The 19,201-nt window shown below is 38.4% G+C and overlaps 1 long non-coding RNA gene across 1 annotated transcript in view; it reads left to right on the top strand.

Annotated features, from left to right (window-relative positions):
- LOC105506832 overlaps positions 1–19,201 on the top strand; it is a 922,775-nt gene that overhangs the window by 23,208 nt on the left and 880,366 nt on the right. The window contains exon 2 of the long non-coding RNA XR_001000995.1: positions 3,899–4,027. This is a non-coding gene — a long non-coding RNA (uncharacterized LOC105506832). The remainder of the gene's footprint in view (positions 1–3,898; positions 4,028–19,201) is intronic.

Genomic DNA, 19,201 nt, shown 5'->3' with positions numbered 1-19,201 from the left:
CCTGTAGTCCCAGCTACTCGGGAGGCTGAGGCAGGAGAATGGCGTGAACCCGGGAGGCGGAGCTTGCAGTGAGCCGAGATTGCGTCACTGCACTCCAGCCTGGGCGACAGAGCGAGACTCCGCCTCAAAAAAAAAAAAAAAATTTCTTCATCATTATAGCTCAAGGCTTGAGGACTTCCTTGCTTATTATTTTTAAGGATTCTAACACTAAAATCAACAGATGTCAGCATAAGCAGATCATATTATTTTTTCTTAAATCAAGGGCCAACTAATATCTATTTTGACAACTTTAAATGTCTACAGTTTTTAATCAAAATCCATTCTTATGGTCTGGATTATGTCATCTGTTCTGAGGGTTTGGTACATTTAATTTCTAATAAGTTTAGAAAAGTTTCTGAGAAATAAAGTCTCCACTAAAAAAGTGAACTCAATAGTTCATACTGGGAGAGGCTAGGACCCTTTAATTTTAGAAGTTCTTGGCCGGGCGCGGTGGCTCAAGCCTGTAATCCCAGCACTTTGGGAGGCCGAGACGGGCGGATCACGAGGTCAGGAGATCGAGACCACGGTGAAACCCCGTCTCTATTAAAAATACAAAAAATTAGCCGGGCGAGGTGGCGGGCGCCTGAAGTCCCAGCTACTCGGGAGGCTGAGGCAGGAGAATGGCGTAAACCCGGGAGGCGGAGCTTGCAGTGAGCTGAGATCCGGCCACTGCACTCCAGCCTGGGCGATAGAGCGAGACTCCGTCTCAAAAAAAAAAAAAAAAAAAAAGAAGTTCTTTAAACTCTTCTCAGCCAGGCAGAACCACCACCTGGCTAAAGCAACCTGGATCTGTATATTCTTGCTCTGTCTGTATGCCATGCAACTGGCTGTTAGGGGATCTATTGTACTGCCTAGCTTATATTGAAAGACTTCTGGTCACCTTGAGCCTGCCTTGTTCTAGAATACTATGTAACTACCTGTGACAGCTCCACCCCTCCCATAGGCATCCTGAAACAACCAGAAGGCTTTTTGCAACATTTACCATCTTCCTTAGACTCCTGAGTTACTGTATCTCTGCATTTCAGTATTAGATTCCCCTTATTCTAAAGCTCAGACATTATCTAAGTAGCTGGTAATACTTTCTCCAAAATGATATACTATGCCAAGACTCTCTGTAATTCTCAGAACCCGTGATTTTTGCCTTCAAATTATTTTGGTTCTACGGACTTTTAAACAGTCTGTTTTCACTAAAATCATCTGTCCTTTCTCATTCTAGAAAGTTTCATATCTTGTCCTTCAAACAAATCTACCTCTGTCTCCTTGTAGCTAGCCGGTCAGATAGAATGGATCAGTTAGAGACTAAAATATGCCTGCTACTTTGCTGCTCAACAAAATAATAATAATAACTAGAGTTTCTTCTATGACCAAACTGTGGGTTTTGACTACTGTCATTCACTAATGCCAGCCTTAATCAATGCCCTTATACTTTTACCTCTCCGAGATCCACGATGCTCATGTTTACCTGTAGCTCATCCTCCACTGGACAAAGCCCAATATAAATGAGCCACCTAGTGATTTATTCTTGGAACTCTAGTATGTGAGCACTTAGCATGGCCACCCAGCACTCTCCTCAATTCTGTCTCCTGATATCTTGCTCTCTCACTCTATTAGTAACTACTTCCAATCCCAGAGAGTGAGTCCAATAAGAAGCGTTACATAAAAGCCATATTTGACATCTACAGGACTCTGTAGGCCATCAGAGCACGGTGAGTGGACATTTGCCTCAAACCTGTGAACTCCTGGTGGTCCCTTCTCTCTGCTATTCTGTGAATACTAAGGTTATCCTGAGGACAGGAATAAAGAGAAGTCAGAGTTGTATTATTCTCTCAAAAATAACTGTAAATTATTTTTGTCCTTAGAATTGGAATAGGTCTTTGGGATGTAGATGTGGGGCTTATAAAAGTAGACCTCCTATATATTCTCAGTACTAGTGGCAGTATGAATTAGTATACTATATATGCAAAGAAATTTGGCAGTTGTTCATGTAGTAATTCCCTTTCTAGGAATGTGTCATAGGGAAATTATGTTAATGTAAAGAAAGGTATCTGTACAAGACTTGATTTTATTGGTATTGAAAAGCATAAGAAGTAGACACCAACCAAATAGAATGGTTACTTTATAGAATTATTTTGTGGAGTATTAGGTACTCATTAAGAATCATATATTTGGAAAATAGTTGGGGAAGATGATCATGTTATTGTAAATAAGGAAGATATAAAAGTAAAGTATGATCCTAGCTGTGTAAAATTACACATAGCATTTATTTAACTTTTTTCCTCAGAGGTTGTCATTCGGTTATAAGTTGTCACTGTTTTCTTTCTTTTCTACTGTTCTTTTTGTATTGCTTTCAGAGTCAGAAAGTAATATGAAAAAGTTGTTTGAGTGATCTGCTTCCTTATCTGAATCTGTTATCTTCAGGTCAGGTGAGCATAGCCTGGCATTGTTGATATGCCAGAGTGTGGGAGAGTTGGCTGTTATGGTGGCTAAAACCTTGTGTACATGGGTTTGATTTAACCTGTCGTCACCATGAATTGTCCTCAGCATGGAACAGTGGGAGTAGTAATGGTAGATGGCATAAAAAGGAGTCCAGGGGGAGGGTTCTAGTTCCAGAACTGTGCTCATTATCTAAGCAAAGTTTCTTCTTTCCCTTCCCTAGTCTTCCTTCCTGTCCCTACATAGGAACTACCTCTTGTGAAATACCCAGGACTTAGTCTATGGTGAATGATTAGCTGTTGTATGCCAGTTGTTCGTGGTAGGGTTATTAGCAAGACCTGAGTGATTTGTTGACATCCCATCAAAGCCAGTTGTGGCTCAGGATGGGGCTCCACATGCAGGGGATGATTGAACACCTAAAGAGGTAGTTAAGGCAGAAGAACAATTATATAACAAGCTAATTTTTAGGGATCAGTTGCTAATGTATTTAAATGGCCTATTCAATCTTACAATTCTATACTTTGGTTTTACTAACATGCCCCCTATTACCAAGAGGATATGTAAGTTTCGTAGGGTTGCTAGATAAAATATAGGACCCCTAGTTATTTGTGCCTTTCAGATACACAACAAATAATTTTTAAATATAAGTATGCTCAAAATATTGCATGAGGCATACATACACTGGCAAATTATTCATTGTTTATCTGAAATTCAGATTCAACTGAGTTTCTTTTATCGTTATTTGTTAAATCTACTCTAAACTTTGGGTGACTTATTTTACTAAGAAGTGGCAGATACAGGGCTTGATGGTAGTTTTGATGGTGTAAAAAGTGTGTTCTGTTAACCCTGTGCACTGTTGCCCTTTTTTCCCAGTTGTGTGGATTTGTCCAGTGTGACAGAGGCCATGGAAAGGCTGAGACTCGGTATGTGAATGGTCAGAGTTCAGAGCGGATGTAGGATTTATGTTAGTAGGATTACCCTGAATCTAATGAACTGCTGACTGACTCATTCAGGATTGTCTGTGGGTCTTTGGAGGTTGTATCTGTTGCTCAGGTTGACAAGTTGAACCTTATCATTTAGGTTTCTATTCCCTTGCTTTGTCATCTGTCCTCCCCAACCTTCTCCTTTTAACAACCTTATTGAGGTATAATTCATATACCGTAAAATTCACCTACTTTAAGTGTACAATTCAGTGACTTTTAGTAAAACTGGAGTTGTGCAACTGTAACCACAGCCTCAGAGGCTAGAATAAAATACCTTAAACCACCCTGCTCATAGTGTGGTAATAAAAAAGGAAGATGGAAAAAGTCACATAATTGCCTTACTAGTCCTTAAAAGCCAATTTTGTTGTAATCCACTGGACTAGGGACTGAGAAGGATCATAGTTAGCAGAGAGAGCTGAGACATCAGATCTGATCTTCTACAGGCACCCACAGCCACTTAGGAAGTTGGAGTCCTGGAGAGGAGGGAACACAGAACGTGGACAACTAGCTGTCAAATTGCAGTAAAAAGTTGGTTCAGGAAAAGTGGAAGCAACCCAGATATCTACCAATTGGTGAGTGAATAAACAAACGTGGTATGTTCACACAATGGTATATTATTCAGCAATAAAAGAGAGCAAACTACTGACGTGTGCTGTTCGTGGAAAAACCTCAAAAGCATTATTCGAAGTGAAAAAGCCAGGCACAAGAGGCCACATAGTGCGTAATTTTGTTTATTTGAAATGTCCAAAAAAGGTAACCATAGAGACAGAAAATACATTCGTGGTCGCTTAGGGCTGGGGGGTGGGAGGGGTGAATAAATATAAATGGGTGTGAAGGATCTTACTAAGGGGATGGAAGTGTTCCAAAACTGGGTTGTGGTGATGGTTGTTGATAGCTCTGTTAACCCATTACGGCAGAATCTCTTAAGAAAATCGTAGATCAAAAGCTTGGCTGTTTAAATACAGATAGAATCTGATTACAATAAAATGCATCTAATTGTTTTGTGGCAGCAAAGTCTCATAGCAACCTTTAAACTGTGGAGTCATTAAGTGACTCTTGTAAGTCTTGTTTGTTACAGTGATTTTCATTAAAGTGATTTTAAAGAGAGCTGGACTTGGAGAAGGCAGTAAATACCTTGGTGTGGGCAGCATAACTGAGTCTGGGTTCAACCACTGACTGGGTTTGTTGCTACATAGGTCATTTAACTGCACATAACCTCAGTTTTCTCCTTAGTAAAGCAATACTTGTAGGCTTTTTGTGAAGAATAAGTCATTTATGTATATGAAAGCATACTATGAACTGTAAAACTTATTCAAGAGTGAATTATCTTAATATGGCAAAAATTCTGTAATTAAAACTTCCTGATTTATTAAAAGAACTAAATTGAATAAAAATATGAGCTGTTTTAAAGATAAACTTTCATGTTTTAAAACATCTTTCTAAGATTCCTTTTTGTTTTGCTCAGGAAAGTTTAGTTACTTGATTTAAGGGTTTGGCCATATTCAAATACCTGTGGTTGTGTTAAGTCTTGCTGCTTTCTTAAAGGAAATATAAAACAAAGAAAATCAGACATGTGCGCACAATAAAGCACTTAAAACTATTTGTTTTCTGAGATGGATGTTTTCAGAACATGATTACACTGACATCTGGCAAATCTTAATTTCCATGTTGAAGGAAATTGCCTTAAAGACAAGGCTATAAATGATGACAGATTTCAAGGACATTCGGTGCAAAGCAAGGGATGAGGATTTGTGTAATATGGCATTCATAGAAATAATTTGTATTCATGTAATGACTGACTTTTATATTTTGAGGCATTTATGGATTAATTTTCTTTGATTGACAGACAGAGGTGGAGAGATTATATAATTTACTTTTTGATTAAACAGATGAAGCATAGTAAAATTTAGCATTTTACTCAACAGCCAGTTGGGCACTTCCAGGCACCTTTTAGACTCCCACACTGAAGACTATTTTCTAGTTGATTGAATCGTGCCTTCTCTTACCATGAGAGTGCTCCAAGTGCTTTTTAAAACATGAGTTTTAAAAATTCGGGAACTAATTTTACATATGGGCCACCAAACCTGGAATTGTGCCAAATGTAAGCCCCAAACTGAGCCACCCAGAGGAGGTCATTTTGGGAAGTATGCATCTTGCATAACTTGCATAACTGGTAGGAGATAACCATGGACAAAATGTAGCATAGATCTTAAAGGATGGAAAACAAAGTAGATATGTTCTAGAAGAAATTCCAACCTTTATCTAATAGATTTTTCAAAACCAGAAAGAGGTACATAGAGGGAGCAATAGTTGAAGAGAAAACTGAAGGACATTCTCAGATAGAAGACTTCCAAATTTGAGCAGGATCCAAAAAATATATCTAGAGTTATTTGAATAACATTTTAGGACATCATAGGTGAAAAGAGAAGCATAGAAGCTACAGGGGTGGGCGTGGAGGGGAGATATTATCTACAAAGGAAGAAGCGATTGAGGATAAATAACAACAAATGTTTGAATCCCAGTGGAATTTGGATAAAAATCAAGGATGGTTAAAGTTTCTTGTCTTGTGGTGGAGGAAGGAATAGGTAATGGTTAACTTAATCTTTGGTAACAGAACATAAATTTAAATATGTATGTTAACAATTTAAAGGTAATCCCTAAAAGCAAAGAAATAGACTATGGCTTTTAATTGGTAATGGGGAGAAAAAACATGAAGAAAAAAATACTATCAATCCAACTGGAGGTAGGCAAATGGAAATAAAAGACAAGCCTGTTAAAGAGAAAAGAAATGAAGTGGCAGAATTAAGTTCAAATGTAGTAATTACGAAATTGCAAGTGGACTGCAATCTTCTGTTAAAGGTCTCAGACTGGAATATAAAATCCAATTACAGTCATGCACTGCATAATGACATTTCAGTTAATGACTGACCAAATATACATTGTTGTACACATAAGATTATAATACCATATTTTACTTTACTTTTCTGTTTAGACACACAAATACCATTGTATTCCAATTGCCTACAGTATTTAGTACAGGAACATGCTGTATAGGTTTGTAGCCTAGGAGCAACAGGTTCTACCATGTAGCCTAGGTATGTGTAAACATATCTACATTTATGATGTTTGTACAAGAACAAAATTGCCTAACCACTCATGTCTAAGAACGTATCTCATTGATAAATGATGCATGACCATATATACAGTTTACAAGAGAACATCTACAATGTAACAAATACATAATAACTAATCTTGGCCCAAAAGGAGGAAGCTTGAGTTAAAAAGTCAATAAAACATCAAAACAGTGATTTAAAATACATCCCTCTCTCCTCAAAATAACTTGAACGCCCAAGAATTTTATGACTAAATTTTACCAAAATTTAAAGGAACAGACATACCCTTCTATAAAATTTGCCATAGAATATATCTAGAGTAGAATTTATAAAACTTATTTTATATGGGTATAACTAATGCCAGATAAGGCCGATTGAAAATTATAGGTAAATCTCACTTAAGGACATTGATAAGAAAACTAAAATAAAAAAATTGGAAAAATAACAAAGCTGTAAAAATAAGTGACAGTTTATACCAGCAATACAAGATGTTCAAATACTATTAAGGCTATCAGTGGAATTCACTACATTAGCAAATGAAAAGAAAACAGATATATACATTTATTCTAATCAATGGTAAAAGGAGAGATACAATTTCAAAACCCATTAGTGATAAAATCTCATAGTGAACAGAAATAAATATTCAGCAAAGATGATAACTCATGCTGACAAGAAGTATTGCCATTGAGGCTGGATCTGAGACATGATGAAGATGCCTCTACTTCTCCTACTATTTAATATTGTACTGGAGGTCCTCGTAATATGATACAACAGGGAAAATAAATAAATACAAGGACTTGAACAGGAAAGAAGGCAAAATTTCATTATTTTCAAACCATTTACAGAAAATTCAAGAGGATAAACTTATACTATAAAACTAGTAAGAGAGTTCAGTCAGATTTCTTGAGATAGGATTAGTATAAAAATTAATATTGTACCCATACGTCAGTGGCAACCAATTAAATAGGTGAGAAGTAAGATCCTATTCAGTATAGCAACAACAATACAAACCTAGTAAAACTACACACTCAATCAAATATATACAACATCTTTAAGGAAAAAATATAAAACTTTGTTAAAAGACAAAAAAGATCTAAGTAAATGCAGATACAAGCTACATTATTCAGCTGGAACACTTTCTCCAAATGAATCTATGAATTTATTGTAATACCAAAAATCCCACTGAGATTTTTAATGGAACTGGCCAGATTCTGAAATCCTTATAGAATAGTAAATGGGCAGAAAAGACATGTTTGTAAAAGGAACTTACCAAACATTAAGACATATTATTAAGTGGCTATAGTAATTAGCATAGCATGCTGTTGGTGCAGGAAGAGACAGATAAATCAGGATCCAAATGGAGAACATGGAAACAAATGAAAAATTGTTCTGGGAGGAAAATGACATTAAAAATCAATGAAGAAATGATGAGCCATTCAATAAATCATGTTAGGAAAATGACTTTGACATTAAAAATAGACTGCTTTCTCACACTGTTCACAAAAAATAATTACAGATAAATTTTTTTTTTTTTAAAAAAACCCTTTAAAATATAAGAAATTGTAGTATAATATCTTTTTTTTTTTTTTTAATTGAGATAGAGCCTCACTGTGTTGCCCAGGCTGGAGTACAGTGGTGCCATCTCAGCTCACTGCAGCCTCCGCCTCCTGGGTTCAAGTGATTCTTGTGCCTCAGCCTCCCAAGTAGCTGGGATTGCAGTTGTACACCACCATGCCTGGCTAATTGTATTTTTAGTAGAGACGAGGTTTTGCCATGTTGCCCAGGCTGGTCTCGAACTCCTGGCCTCAAGTGATCCGCCTGCTTCAGTCTCCTAAAGTGCTGGAATTACAGGCGTGAGCCACCACACCTGGCTGTAGTATAATATCTTTATGACCATGATGAATGGGAGACTTTAAAAAGACAAATCACGAAAAGCACAATATGTAAAAAGAAAACTATATTTGACTACGTCAATGTAGAGACTTTTGCAAGTCAAAGGACGCTACTATATGCAAAATTTAAGGAAAAGCAACAGATGGAGAGAAACATTTTTACCATATGTGACAAATAATTAGTATCCAAAATGCATAAAGAGCCCCTATACTTCAATAAGAAGAGAAAAAATATGGAACAGAAAAATGGGCAAAGATTGCCCAGGCAATTCAGAAAAGACATCCAAATATTTAATACATTATGTGAAAAGAAGTTAATCCCGACTATTAAGCAGTAAAATGTCATTTCTTCATTCATTGGGATGACCAAACTTTTAAAGTCTGAAAATACTGAGAATATGAGGAAACAGGTCCTCTGATGTACACTGCTGGTGAGCGTGTAAAACAATTGGAAAGGCTTTGGGTGGCAAAAGTTATAAGTGTAGAATACCTGAACCTTAATGACCTAGAAATTCCACCTTGAACTACATGCCTTACATGCTCACACTGTTGTACAAGGATGGAATAAATGCTCCTTTCAGGCCTATTTGTGCTAATAAAATATTGGAAACAAATGTCTGTTAAAAGAAGAATAGGCCAGGCATGGTGGCTCATGCTTGTAATCCCAGCACTTTGGGAGGCTGAGGCAGGCAGATCACTTGAGGCCAGGAGTTTGAGACCAGCCAACATGATGAAACCCCCCTCTCTACTAAAAATGTAAAAATTAGCCAGGTGTGGTGGCAGGTACCTGTAGTCCCAGCTACTCGGGAGGCTGAGGCAGGAGCATCGCTTGAATCTGGGAGGTGGAGGTTGCAGTGAGCCAAGATCACACCACTGCATTCCAGCCTGGGTGACACAGAGAGACTCCATCTCAAAAAAAAAAAAAAGGAATAAATACATAAAATGTGGTCTGTTTACAAAATGCCGTAACAAACTGCAGTTAAAGGGAAAAGAAGTAGGTATCTTTGTGCAATCAATGTGGTTAGATGCATACTAGCTCTTGGTAACGGTTGCTCTGTGGAAGGGAAGATGATGGATATAAATGGGGTTGGAGGCCCGAGGGAATTGTTTTTTAACCTGCATGTGTGTTTTTTTAAAACAAGGATATAATGCATATAATTTTGGCACAGTGAAAATACATATGCATAGGAAAAAACAGAATGCAAAATTAAAACTAGATTGAATTTACAAACTGCTTTTCCTTACATTGTGTCATTTGAGCTCTACACTGCCTTGAAAAATAGGCACTAGTTGTTTTTATGTTCCAAATGATAAAATGGAATTTCAGGGTGCACATGACATGGCTAGGGATTTGTGGTTAAGAGAAGATTCCAGGCTTTCTCTTTTTTCCCTCTAGGGCTTATTTTCCTGAAGTTGAGTCAATTGTTGCCAGTAGTGGAGTTGGTGGGGTTGGGGGGGGGAGTTCCTTTGTACTCTCAGCTGTTTTCCATGATGACCATTGGGTATGTGGGTAGGGCTGTGCTTACAGATGGGAATCAAGTTGAGAGACCCACGTAAGGACCAGATTTCCAACACCCTTTTCTCATCCAGCCAGTTATAGCGAACAAAACAGTTAGTGACAAACAGTGGTTGATAAAAGAAACATGCCTGGTTTCCCTTTACACCTTGTTTTGTCAGACTTCAAAAATGTCAGAATAAATGTGGTAATAATAACTAACATTGGTGAGAGTTGGCAGAGCATACTGGTAGTAGTATTTTTAAGAAGCAAGTGCAAGTGCTTAGAGGAAAGAGCAGGGAAAGGAGAGAAGCTGAAGCTTATATTTGTAGATGGCAAAAGAAGCTTAGGAAAAGAGAAGCTAGAGTTTCTGGTTACCATGAGCAACTTTTTAAGTTATATATTTCTCACCTTTGAGCCTGATTTTCCTCAGTAGGAGGTGTAAGTTTCTATCAATAAAGGAAATAGTTCTAGAAAGATTCTGCACTTATCAAAGTGTATAGTATTGCAGGCAAAATTATACCTATGACAGAATTTTAAGAAATTTTATAATGCATTTAAAATAAAAATAATTTTGACTAATATGTTTTCTATAATTATACATTGTTTTAAAGAAGAACTTTGAACTTTTTTGAATTGAAAGAAAAAGAGCAGAATCTAGTGGATTTAGAGTGGTAAAATTTCAATGGACTATATATATATCTCTATATATATATCTACATATATTATATTCTCACTTCTTTGTAAATAAGGCATATATTTTCTCTCAAGGAGTTTCCACTATTAACCTATAAAAATTTTTAGACCCAAGAAAGCATTTTAGAGAAAAAGTAAATATTGGTGTATGAACTTATTATAAGTGTCCTAATGAAAGATTTTTCATCCATAACATTTGGCAAGGAAAAGAGGCCAGAAAATCAGTTTGAAATGAAAGAATAATTTGCCAGCTCTGAGTTCTATTAAATATAATTTTATTTCAATCTAAATGACCACTTATGACACATGGAAAAAATGGTATATAATCTGTATCATGAGCCAAGACTTGTCAATGAATAATACATGGCACCTTATAAATTGTAAAAATTATATTTAATAAAAATATAACAATTTATTTTACAGTGCAGATAATGTATTAGTATCCCACACAAAGTGATTAAAAATATGCCATCTCATGAATAAAGTAATGAAAAGTGAGAGAAAAATTGTAAGACATAACCTGGTTTAATAATTTGTTCAACAACCTGAAAAACATTCAAATTTTTCATTTATTTGTTTAAATTATTCACAAACAAGGGATATTGAAGTACATAATGCATGTGAAGTATCTGAGAGGGGAAGTTAGTTTTTGCTAACTCATCTGTTAAGATATATTAATTAATTCAATTAACTTTTGTTTTGAGTAGCAGTTCTGTTCCTGGGGGGAAACTGGAGGGCAAAAGTGAACAAGATAGAGTCCCGTGAGGAGCTGAAAACCTAGCAGGGAAAATTTTTTATAGATACAAGTGATCATAATTCATTGTGATAAACACAAATCCTATGGATTCCCCATTTAAAAGCAAAATAAGCAAAAGTCAACTTTGAAGCATCCATTGTACTTCAAGTCCTACTTTCCTTAGATTGGCTTTCCAGACCCTTCTCTTAAATCTGTCTCTTCTGAGCTTCTTCTCCAACACCCCACCCTCTCTCCCATGGCTCCTCCCTTTGCTCTGGAGGGAAACCCTGTATCTGCCAAGGCTGTTTGCTGTATAGGTCCAGGACTAGGATGAGGCAAGTGAAGTGCCCAAGACTCAGCATTTTAAAAGTGCTTGCTCTAAGGTGCGGATGATTCTGGGCCAGTTGAACTGGCAGAACCTGGGAGCATGTGCCTCTTTATTTATTTATTTATTTCTTTTTTTAGAGACAGGGTCTCACTCTGTCCCCTAGACTGGAGTGCAGTGGTGTGATCATAGCTCACTGTAGCCTCGAATTCCTGGGCTCAAGCAATCTTCCTGCCTTAGCCTCCCAAGTAGCTAGGACTATAGTTGTGCACCACCATGACTCTTTTTTTTGCATTTTTTTTTCAACTTTTATTTTAAGTTCAGGGGTACATGTGTAGGATGTGGAGGTTTGTTACACAGATAAGTGTGTGCCATGGTGCTTTGCTGCATAGATCATCCCATCACCTAGGTATTAAGCCCAGTGTCCATTAACTATTATTCCTGATGCTTTCCCTCCTCCCACACTCCCTTCTGACAGGCCACAGTGTGTGTTCTTCCCCACCGTGGGTCCATGTCTTTTCACCATTCAGCTCCCACTTATAAGTGAGAACATGCGGTGTTTGGTTTTCTCTTCCTGCGTTAGTTTGCTGAGGATAATGGCTTCCAACTCCATCCACGTCCTTGCAAAGGACATGATTTCATTCCTTTTCATGGCTGCATAGTATTCAATGGTGTATATGTACCACATTTTCTTTATCCAGTCTTTCATTGGTGGGCATTTAGGTTGGTTCCATGTCTTTGCTATTGTGAATAGTACTGCAATGAACATATTTGTGCATGTATCTTTATAATAGAATGATTTATATTACTTTGGGTATATACCCAGTAATGGAATTGCTGGGTGAAATGGTATTTCTGCCTCTGGGTCTTTGAGGAATTGCCACACCGTCTTCCACAATGATTGAACTACTTTCTGCTCCCACCAAGAGTGTAAAAGCTTTCCTTTTTCTCTGCAACGTTGCCAGCATCTGTTATTTTTTGACTTTTAATAATAGCCATTCTGACTGGCATGAGATGGTATCTCATTGTGCTTTAGATCTGCGTTTCTCTAATGATTAGTGATGTTGAGCTTTTTTTTTTTGTTTGTTGGCTGCATGTATGTTTTCTTTTGAGAAGTGTCTGTTCCTGTCCTTTGCTCACTTTTTAATAGGGTTGTTTGTTTTTTTCTTGTAAATTTAAGTTTCTTGTAGACTCTGGATATTAGACTTTTGTCAGATGGATAGATTACAGAGATTTTCTCTGATTCTGTAGGTTGTCTGTTCACTCTGATGATAATTTCTTCTGCTGTGCAGAAGCTATTTAGTTTAATTAGATCCCATTTGTCAATTTTTGCTTTTGTTGCAGTTGCTTTTGGTGTTTTCATCATGAAATCTTTGCCCATGTCTATGTCCTGAATGATACTGTCTAGATTTTCTTCTAGGGTTTTTACAGTTTGGGGTTTTACATTTAAGTCTTGAATTCATCTTGAGTTATTTTTTGTATATTGTGTAAGGAAGGGATCCAGTTTCAATTTTATGCATATGGCTAGCCAGTTCTCACAGCACCATTTATTAAATAGGGAATCCTTTTCCCCTTTCTTGTTGTTGTCAGGTTTGTCAAAGATCAGATTGTTGTAGGTGTGTGGTCTTATTTCTGAGTTCTCTATTCTGTTCCATTGGTCTATGTGTCTGTTTTCATGCCAGTACCATGCTGTTTTGGTTATTGTAGCCTTGTAATATAGTTTGAAGTTGGGTAGCATGATGCCTCCAGCTTTGTTCTTTTTGCTTAGGATTGTCTTGGCTATTCAGGCTCTTTTTGGCTCCATATAAATTTTAAATTGCTTTTTTCTAATTCTGTGAAGAATGTCAATGGTACTTTAATGGGAATAGTATTGAATCTATCAATTACTTTGGGCAGTATGGCGATTTTCACGATACTGATTCTTCTTCTCCATGAGCATGCAGTGTTTCTCCATTTGTTTGTGTCCTCTCTGATTTCTTTGAGCAGTGGTTTGTAGTTCTACATGAAGAGGTCCTTCACTTCCCTAGTTAGCTGTATCCCTAGGTACTTTATTTTCTTTGTAGCAATTGTGCATGGGAGTTCATTCATGATTTGACTCCCTGCTTGTCTGTTGTTGGTATATAGGAATGCTAGTGATTTTTGCACATTGATTTTGTATTCTGAGACTTTGCTAAAGTTGCTTATCAGCTTAAGAAGCTTTTGGGCTGAGATAATGGGGTTTTCTAGATATAGTATCATGTCTTCTGCAAACAAAGATAATTTGACTTCCTCTCTTCCTATTTGAATACCTTTGTTTCTTTATCTTGCCTGATTGCCCTGGCCAGAACTTCCAATACTATGTTGAATAGTATTGAGTTGAATAGTATTGAATAGTTGTGAGAGAGGGTATCCTTGTCTTGTGCTGGTTTTCAAGGGAAATGCTTCCAGCTTTTGCCCATTCAGTATGATATTGGCTGTGAGTTTGTTATAGATGGCTCTTGTTATTTTGAGATGTGTTCCTTCAATACCTAGTTTATTGAGAGCTTTTAACATGAAGGGATGCTGAATTTTATTGATGGTCTTGTCTGTATCTATTGGGATAATCGTGGTTTTTGTCTTTGGTTCTGTTTATGTGATGAATTACATTTATTGGTTGGTATATGTTGAACCAACCTTGCATCCCAGAGATGAAGCCAATTTGATCATTGTGGGTAAGATTTTTGATGTGCTGCTGGATTCGGTCTGCCAGTATTTTGCATCAATGCTCATCAAGGATATTGGCCTAAAGCTTTCTTATTTTGTTATATCTCTGCCAGGTTTTTGTATCAGGATGATGCTGACTTCATGGAATGAGTTAGGGAGGAGTCTCTTCTTTTCAATTTTTTGTAATAGTTTCAGTAGAAATGGTACTAGCTCTTCTTAGCACTTCTGGTAGAACTCAGTTGTGAATTTGTCTGGTCCTGGGCTTTTCTTGGTTATAGGCTATTTATTACTGACTCAATTTCAGAGCTCATTATTGGTCTGTTCAGGGATTCAGTTTCATCCTGATTCAGTCTTGGGAGGGTGTATGTGTCCAGGAATTTATCCATTTATTCTAGATTTTCTAGTTTGTGTGTATAGAAGTGTTTATAGTATTCTCAGATGGTTGTTTGTATACCTGTGGGGTCAGTGGTGATATCCTCTTTATCATTTCTGATTGTGTTTATTTGATTCTTTTCTCTTTCTCCTTTATTACTCTAGCTTGCAGTCTTTCTTTTTAATTAAATTTTTCAAAAAACCAGCTCCTCGATTCGTTCATTTTTTTAAAAGAGTTTTTCATGTCTCTATCGCCTTCAGTTCCACTCTGATCTTGGTTATTTCTTGTCTTCTGCTACTTTTGTTTGCTCTTAGTTCTCTAGTTCTTTTAGTTGTGATGCTAGAGTGTCAATTTGAGATCTTTTTAGCTTTTTGATGTGGGCATTTAGTGTTATAAATTTCTCTCTTAACACTGCTTTAGCTGCATCCCAGAGATTCTGGTACATTGTCTCTTTGTTCTCATTAGTTTGAAAGAACTTCTTGGTGTCCACCTTAATTTCATTATTTGCCCAAGAGTCATTCAAAAGCAGGTTGTTCAGTTTCCATGTAGCTGTGTGGTTTTGAGTGAATTTCTTAATCTTGAGCTCTAATTTGATTGCACTGTGGTCTGAGAGACTGTATATTATGATTTCAGTTCTTTTGCATTTGTTAAGGAGTGTTTTACTTTCAATTACGTGATCAATTTTAGAGTAAGTTCCATGTGGTGATAAGAAGCATGCATATTCTGTTGTTTTGGGATGGAGAGTTCTGTAGATATCTGTCAGGTCCACCTGATCCAGAGCTGAGTTCAGGTCCTGAATGTCTGTTAATTTTCTGTCTTGATGATCTGTCTAATATTGTCAGTGGGGTGTTAAAGTGTCCCACTATTATCATGTGGGAATCTAAGTCTCTGTAGGTTTCTTTTTTTTTTTTTGAGGTACAGTTTTTTTGCTCTTGTCACCCAGGCTGGAGTGCAGTGGCACGATCTTGGCTCACTACAACCACTGCTTCCTGGGTTCAAGTGATTCTCCTGCCTCAGCCTCCTGAGTAGCTGGGCCTACAGGTGCCTGCCACCATGCCCAGCTAATTTTTGTATTTTTAGTAGAGACGGGGTTTCACCGTGTTGGCCAGGATGGTCTCAATCTCCTGACCTCGTGATCCACCCACCTCGGCCTCCCAAAGTGCTGGGATTACAGGCATGAGCCACCATGCCCGGCCTGTCTCTTAGGTTTCTAAGAACTTGCTTTATGAATCTGACTGCTCCTGTATTGAGTGTATATATATTTAGGATAGTTAGCTCTTCTTGTTGAATTGAACCCGTTACTATTGTGTAATGCCCTTTGTCTTTTTTGATCCTTGTTGGTTTTAAGTCTGTTTTGTCAGAAACTAGGATTGCAACTCCTGCTTTTTTCTGTTTTCTATTTGCTTGGTAAATTTTCATCCATCCCTTTATTTTGAGCCTGTGTGTGTCTTTGCACATGAAATGGGACTTTTGAAGACAGCATGTCAATGGGTCTTGGCTCATTATCTAGCTTGCCATTCTGTGTCCTTTAATTGGGGGTGTTTAGCCCATTTACATTTAAGGTTTGTATTGTTATGTGTGAATTTGATCCTGTCATCATGATGCTAGCTAGTTATTTTGCAGACTTGTTTATGTGGTTGTTTCATAGTGTCACTGGTCTGTGTACTTCATTGTGCTTTTTTAGTGGCTTGTAAGTTTTTCCTTTCCATATTTAGTGCTTCTTTCAGGAGCTCTTGCAAAGCAGGCCTGGTAGTGACAAATTCCCTCCATTTGCTTGTCTGAAAAGGATCTTATTTCTCCTTCACTTATGAAGCTTAGTTTGGCCAGATATGAAATTCTGAGTTGGAAATTATTTTCTTTTTTTTTTTTTGAGACGGAGTCTCGCTCTGTCGCCCGGGCTAGAGTGCGGTGGCCGGATCTCAGCTCACTGCAGGCTCCGCCTCCCGGGTTTACGCCATTCTCCTGCCTCAGCCTCCTGAGTAGTTGGGACTACAGGCGCCAGCCACCTCGCCCAGCTAGCTTTTTGTATTTTTTTTTAGTAGAGATGGGGTTTCACCGTGTTAGCCAGGATGGTCTCGAACTCCTGACCTCGTGGTCCGCCCGTCTCAGCCTCCCAAAGTGCTGGGATTACAGGCTTGAGCCACCGCGCCTGGCCTGGAAATTATTTTCTTTAGGAATATTGAATATTCCCCCCAATCTCTTTTGGATTGTAGGGTTTCTGCTGAGAGGCCCATTGTTAGTCTGATGTGTTTCCTTTGTAGTTGACCTGGCCTTTCTCTCTGGCTGCCCTTAATATTTTTTCATTCATTTCAGCCTTGGAAAATCTGATGATAATATGTCTTGGAGTTGACCGTCTCATGGAGTATCTTACTGGGGTTCTCTGCAGTTCCTGAATTTGAATGTTGGCCTGTCTTGCTAGGTTGGGGAAGTTCTTCTGGATAATATCCTCAGGTATGTTTTACAACCTGGTTCCATTCTCCCCGTCTCTTTCAGATGCCCCAATCAGCTATAGGTTCAGTCTCTTTACATAAATCCCATGTTTCTCAGAGGTTTTGTTCATTTTCATTCTTTTTTCTCTATTCTTGTCTGCTTGTCTTATTTCATAAAGATAGTCTTCAAATGCTGAGACTTTTCCTCCAGTTGGTATATTCTACTATTAATACTTGTGATTGCATTGTGAAGTTCTCATGTTTTTCAGCTCATCAGGTCAGTTATGTTCCTCTCTAAACTGGCTATCAGTTTCTGTATTGTTTCATCATGATTCTTAGCTTCTTGGTATTGGATTACAACATACTCCATTAGCTCAGTGAAGTTTGTTGTTACCCACCTTCAGAAGCCTACTTCTTCAGTTCAGCCATCTCAGCCTCAGCCCAGTTCTGTGCCCTTGCTGGAGAGGTGTTGCAGTCATTTGGAGATGAGGCACTCTGGCTTTTTGAGTTTTCAGCGTTTTTGCATTGATTCTCATCTTTGTGGGCTTATCTACCTTTGATCTTTGAGGTTTCTGACCTTTGAATGGGGTTTTTGTGGGCTCTCTTTTGTTGATGTTTTTGTTTTCTGTTTTGTCTTTTACCAGGCCACTCTTTCATAGGACTGCTGCAGTTTGCTGGGGGTCTGCTCCAGACCTAGCTGCCTTTGTTTTTCCCATACCTGGAGGTATCACCAGTGAAGGCTGTGAAACAGCAAAGATGGCAGCTTGCTTCTTCCTCTGGAAGCTCTGTCCCAGGGGGTACTGACTTGTTGCCAGCCAGAACTGTGCCTGCAGGAGGTGCCTGGAGACCCGTGTTGGGTGGTTTCATCCAGTCAGGAGGAACAAGATCAGGGCCTGCTTAAAGAGGCAGTCTGGCTGCTTTGTGGTAGCACAGTTGTGCTGTGTTGTGGGGAATCTTTCCTCATCTGGACCATCTGGACTCTCTAGAGCCGGCAGGCTGGAACACCGGAGTCCACTAAACTGCAGAGTTGGCAGCTGCTCCTCCCCCTGGGAACTCAGTCCTTTTACCAGGCTGACTCTAGCCTGTCACCGCTGGCTGGCTGGAATTCCAAGCCAGTGGGTCTTAACTTATGAGGTGCTGTGGAAATGGGGCCCACAGACACTTCTTGGCTCCCTGGATTCAACTCTCACTCCAAGGGATACGTAGGGATGAATCTTCTGCCTTGTCAGGAATCCCAGGGCAGGATTATGCAAAACTCCTGGGCCTCTGTGTGTGCCTGAGCAGCTACTCTGCCAGGACACCACACAGCTCTTGTATTGGACCTAAAGCCCTGGTGGAGTGGGCTTATGAGGGGATCTTCTGATCTGCTGGTTGCAAAGATCCATGGGAGAAGTGTGGTTTCCTGGGTGGGATTGCACAATCACTCACTGCTTCCCTTGACTGGGGATGGGGGTTCCTTGGTCTCCGTGCCACTCTTGCGTGGGCTGTCACCCCACCTGCTTTTCTTCATTCTCTGTGCCACCACGACTCTTTAAGCTTTGAATACTGGGTGCCATGCTTGTCTCACTCTAGTCCTGGCTCTGTATTACATAGATATCCTTGAAAAAAAGCTTAGGACTAAAGCTGTCAATGCCTTTGCTCAGAATGTGAAATACTCATAAAGAATTGTTTCCCAACCATCAGCAAACCTCTAGTTATAAACACATGATGTTTAAATGCCTCTTACCTCTGCACCTATGAACAAGGCCTCTGATGTTAATACTTTGGGAATTACAGAAAATCCTTAGAGTTTTCAAATATATTTTAGGTTTCCATATGACCCAGCCATTTTACTCCTAGATTTTTATCCAAGATAAGTGAAAGGATATGTCCCTATAAAGACATGTATGTGAATGTGCATGACACTTTATTTTTTAAAATATTTTGGTTTTAATTGACACATAGTAATTGTACATATTTATGGGGTACAGTGTGATGTTTGGCAAATATATACATTGAGTAATGA

The sequence above is a fragment of the Colobus angolensis genome, unplaced genomic scaffold (assembly GCF_000951035.1).
Source record: "Colobus angolensis palliatus isolate OR3802 unplaced genomic scaffold, Cang.pa_1.0 Scaffold140, whole genome shotgun sequence".
NCBI classification, from domain to species: Eukaryota; Metazoa; Chordata; class Mammalia; order Primates; family Cercopithecidae; genus Colobus; species Colobus angolensis.
The sequence above is the reverse complement of the archived record's forward strand: the minus strand, read 5'-3'. Positions and strand labels throughout refer to the sequence as shown.